At 46.9% G+C, this 5,209-nt stretch overlaps 1 pseudogene; it reads left to right on the plus strand.

Moving 5' to 3' along the window:
• Positions 1 to 415: 415 nt before the first annotated feature.
• LOC126998134 (uncharacterized) lies at positions 416 to 4,408 on the plus strand (annotated as a pseudogene).
• Positions 4,409 to 5,209: the final 801 nt, after the last annotated feature.

The following is a 5,209-nucleotide window of genomic DNA, read 5'->3' on the forward strand; positions in this document are numbered from 1 at the left end:
ATCACATAAATATGCCTAATATTCATATTCAATACCTTACCAACAGGATTACACCCCATTCAATATAACAGAACACTATGATATGGATGCCAAAAATTACATCGAGTGTCGCAAAAAACTAAAATCTTTCCTCCTATTCACAATCAGCGTGCCACGGTAAACAAAAGCAGCCATCTTGTTCATCGTCATCATATCCACTCACAGTTTTGCTAATACTACACTGCTATAAGTTCTGTCTTTTTAACGGTGATTATACGGTCCACCCCTTTGTATGGTATTCCCCCACATCCTCATATATATATATATATATATATATATATATATATATATATATATATATATATATATATATATATATATATATATATATATATATATATATATATATATTATTGCAGTGTACGCTCATACCGAGATGTGTAAAACGGAAGAGAAGATGTTCTATGCCAAACTCGACTCCTTATTAGACTACGTAGTGCCCTCCCCAGGACACATTCATTATCTTGGGCGACAGAGGTGGGTGCAGTACTAAAAAATCAGTAGTGCGGTTGCGATAATGCGGTCCCATTTTTTTTCTTTCCCAGTGTGGTACGCGGTGTGCAGTACTGCGGTAGCGGAAGTCAAAATAAAAAATACTTCAGTGCCTATCCTGGCTATCCAAACAAAGGAAACATGCTTAAACCCTTCACTACAGCCAGGCCAAAACAGCGCCCCGCGCCGTATCTGAGATTGCCGCGCGCGCCAAATTTCAAATGTCGCTATTGAATATAACAAGTTTTCAAACCATAAACTCGACATAATCATCATGTATTATATATGAAAACATGCATAATTAAATGGTGCACATAAAGAAACTCACTACAGCCGGGCCAAAACAGTGCCCCGCGCTTTATCCGGGATTGCTGCGCGTGCCAAATTTCAAATGTCGCTGTTGAATATAACAAGTTTTCAGCCATAAACTCAACATAATCATCATATATTATATATGAAAACATGCAGAATTAAATGGTGCACATAAAGAAACATACATTAATGAGATGTAAGCATAAATATAAAGGTAAAATAACTCGTATATTGGCTAAAGCGAGCCAGGACGCAGTATGCACATCCTCGGATATGGTACTGGGCATGCAAGGACGCAGTATACGCGTCCTTGTGTTGAAGGGGTTAAAAGAGTACAATGAAAAATCGGCCAGCACCACGGACGGGTCCGGGGTTGAAATGGCCAGCACCGTGTGGGTTAAAGAAGACTCGCAGTGTAGTAGTTTAGTCTGTCTAATTAGTATTTAATTTTGAACATTAACTGAAAAGTCAGAATGACTGAATCACTGATTCTGATGACTGATACCGATTGACTAATTGAGTCCGATTCACTAAAAAAAAAAAACATTTCTGTGAGCATGTCACGCTGCAAATGTCGTCTTCAATGGTTTTCAAAGTACCGCAGGATTTTTTACTGCGGTCCACGGTAATGCGGTATTTTCAGAAATTTTGTGGTAGTGCGGTACTTTTTTTGTGATTGGATACTACCGCATTACTGCACTACTGCACTAAGTATAGCACTTGCCCACCTCTGTTGGGCGACTTCAATGTTACTACTGGCACTGACAGGGTTGGCTACGAACTATGTGTTGGTCCCCTTGTTTCTGGTACCAGGAACATCAACAGCTCTCTCCTCTTGAATTTTGTAAGATCCAGGAGGTTGAGAATCGTGGGTTCTTGGTACCAGAGACCAGAGCTGCACTGCTGGACTTGGTATAGCGATGCCCCAGGGATAGCTAAGGAGATTGACCACATACTCCTAAGTACTCGGAGGATCTTTCAGAACTGCAGGGTTTTCCGAAGTGCTGAGTTTTTTTCAACTGACCATAGGCTTGTTGTTGCAACAGTCAAGCTTCATGTCAGGTCAAGAAGAATTTTGAGATGCAACAATACTGTGTTCCATCTCGAAAGACTGAAAGACTTGGCATTTGCTCAGGGGTATACAGTGACAGTCTCAAATTGGTTCAATGTGCTCAGCACCCTTGAGGACCCTGTAGAACTGTGGGAGACCTTCAAATGTGAGACTCCTCGAGCTACCAACGAGTGCATTGGAGAGTACCCGAAATGTAGGAGTGGATTTGTCTCAGTGGAGACACTGGAAAATACTGAGGAGAGTCGCGCTGCCAGATTTGCTGGGAATCAGGACCAATACAGGGCTTTGTCATGTAGAACTAGAGCTCTCCTGAGGAGAGACAAGAAGAGGTATGTCAGGGGTCTCGCTGAGGAAGTTGAGGGCCATTTAAATGCTAAAGACCTCCGACCTGCTTACCGAGCCCTGAAGAAGCTCCGCTCCTAGTCTCCCTCTCAGGTGAGCGCTGTCCGAACAGCTGACGGCTGCCTGGTGTTGGACATGGAAGGGCAGATGGCTCGTTAGGCTGAGTACTTTGAGCAGTTGTACATGGCAGACCCTCCAAGTGGACAACTTCCAGTTGCTGGGTTACTGGGTGGCGGATGCTGATCCACCCATGGATGAAAGCCCACCCTCTCTTGACGAGGTCAGAAAGGCTGTGACAAAGTTGAGGGGTGGAAAGTCCCCTGGTACCTGCAACATTAGTTCAGAGCTGCTCATAGCTAGAGGTAAGGCCATGATCCGCGGGTTGCATTCTGTCTTGACTGCCGTATGCCAGTCTGGTACCATTCCTCCTGACTGGAAGAGGGGGCTGGTCCTCCCTATCTGGAAAGGGAAAGGGGACTGAGAGGACTGTAACAACTGGCATGGTATTAAACTGCTGTGTGCCAGGCAAGGTGCTTGCCCATCTATTTGTAGCGTTCTTTCTATTGTCTGGTGTTTATGGGTGTCGCTACATCCCTTTTTGACGACCACTATGGTTGTGATGGTATGTGGTAGCGTGGTAGTCGTCTACATTCCTGAGCGCTGGTCCCGGATGGTAAGGCCTCAGGACAAGTGAACACTCGTTCCGAGGTTTGTGACCAGAAGGGCATTACTTGTGTGATTAATTATGGAAGGTGGGAGGATTTCCGTGTGAACCACTTGTGAGACAATATTAAGAAACTGGATGGTGATAATGTACTATGGGGGGGGCGTGTGTAAGGGTTCAGTAATCTCAAATGAGCAGGAAAACAGGCTCCAAATGATGACACTCACAGTAAGGTTTTATATCAATATGTCTTTGGTTTCATTTTTAAAGGTTAGCGGAGTACTAAAACAAACCACGAATGACTGACAGGCTGTATGCCTCTAATCTAACTAGCTACCTGCACAAGGGAGATTTGGGGGGAATACTCATAATGCTTAGCTCTGGTTGCTGGAGGAGGAGAGGCAGGAGCTGGCGTGAGCGTCGGGCTCGACAGGGGACGTCCACGATGTGATGGGCGGCCGCGCGGTGTGGAGAGGTGGGCGCCGGTCATGATGTAGGGAGCAACTTGGGGCAGTGTTATGACGGCCACCAGGGCAGCCGATGGGCAGGGTACACCGTCGTACAGGTTCCCATCCTGTAGACCGTCTCACACAGCAGGCCGTGAGTGGTATGTAGGTCGGCCCAGCGTGCGGGAGCAGCTTGGGGCAGTGTTATGACGGCCACCAGGGCAGCCGATGGGCAGGCTACACCGTTGTACAGGTTCCCATCCTGTAGACCGTCTCACACAGCAGGCCGTGGGTGGTTTTCAGGGGGCTGAGTGGAAAGATGGGCACCTCTCTCTTTGCTCTCCGTGGTATCTCGCTGCCTTCTCTGTCTGCTCTCTCTCGCGTCTCCCAAGCTTCTGCCGCTCTCCCTTCTTCCGTCTTCCTCCTCGCTTACTCATCAGCTCCTCCCCTCCCCCCATCACGTGATCTTTAACCCCACATTACTGACTCTTTCCTCCTTCCGGAACATTCTTTTACAATCAAACCCTACCTACCTAACCAACTAGTTATTGGTTTCTTGGGGGGTTCGAGGCTTTGAGATGAGGGATTTCAGTAAATCTTGTTCATATATTCGCTCATTCGCTCGCCGTGTTATCTTCTCATAACCTTTTACGCACTTACATTCCTTAGCCACCCATTCACTCCCTCACTCATTCACTCTTTCACTCATTCACGCTCACACTTACTCACTCTGTCACTCACTGACTTACTCACATTCTCTCGTTCATTCACGCACTCGCTTACACTTACTCACTCTGTTACTCACTGACTTGCATACCCTCTCGCTCACTCACATTCGGACCGTTACATATTGATGATGCAAATTCACCGACGCTGACGTGAGTTTCGACAGGAGATGCTTGAAGCCTATGTCGATCTCAAGAAGGAGTTCGACTCAGTCAAAATCCTTGCATTGCGAGGCACTCTGGGATCTTCTGTGACTCTGTGGGATTCCTGCAAGGACTATTGGTTTGCTGACTGGCCTGTATTCTGGGACTGAGAGTGCTGTGAAGTGGGGGTGGGGGGTGGGGGGGGAGGCAGGGCTGTGTCCTTGCCCCATCGCTTTTCAACACTTGTATGGACTGGGTACTGGGCAGAGTTGTGGACCAGAGTCATTGTAGAAACATTTGAAACATTTTATTATACTTGCATCCAGCATCCATTGGGTATACCAGAGTCACCCACCTTGTTTTTGCTGAAGATTGTAGTCGCTGAAGGTGTGCTGGCTCTCGAGTCTCGAGGCACTGCACGAGGAGACGAAGCCCTTGGGACTTTAGGTCTCCTGGGATAAGGTACAGGTGTTTAGAGACTTGCAATATGAAACAGTACAGTCTGTACATGTGTGTGGTGAGGACATTGAGATCTTGGAAAATTTCACATACCTTGGTAGCGTAAAGGGGTAGCTATGGGCATCTCCAGCCAACTGCTGCCATCTGTGGTTGAGGTTGCTCCGGTTGATGAGCATATAATGCGAATGAGGCTGAAGCACACACTGGGCTTCATGCGTGAAACTGAAGAGAAGGAGATGTTCTACACCAAACTCGACTCCATATTAAACCAGTGCCTTCCCCGGGACACACTCGTTGTCCTGGGCGACTTTAATACTACTGCTGGCACTGACAGGGTTGGCTATGAGCTATGTGTTGGTCCCCATGGTTCTGGTACCAGGAACATCAACAGCTCTCTCCTCCTGAATTTTGCAAAATCCAAAAGGTTGAGAATTGTGGGTTCCTGGTACCAGAAACCAGAGCTGCACCGCTGGACTTGGGTATAGCAGTGCTGGAGGGGTAGCTAAGGAGATAG

The sequence above is a fragment of the Eriocheir sinensis genome, chromosome 2 (genome assembly GCF_024679095.1).
Source record: "Eriocheir sinensis breed Jianghai 21 chromosome 2, ASM2467909v1, whole genome shotgun sequence".
NCBI classification, from domain to species: domain Eukaryota; kingdom Metazoa; phylum Arthropoda; class Malacostraca; order Decapoda; family Varunidae; genus Eriocheir; species Eriocheir sinensis.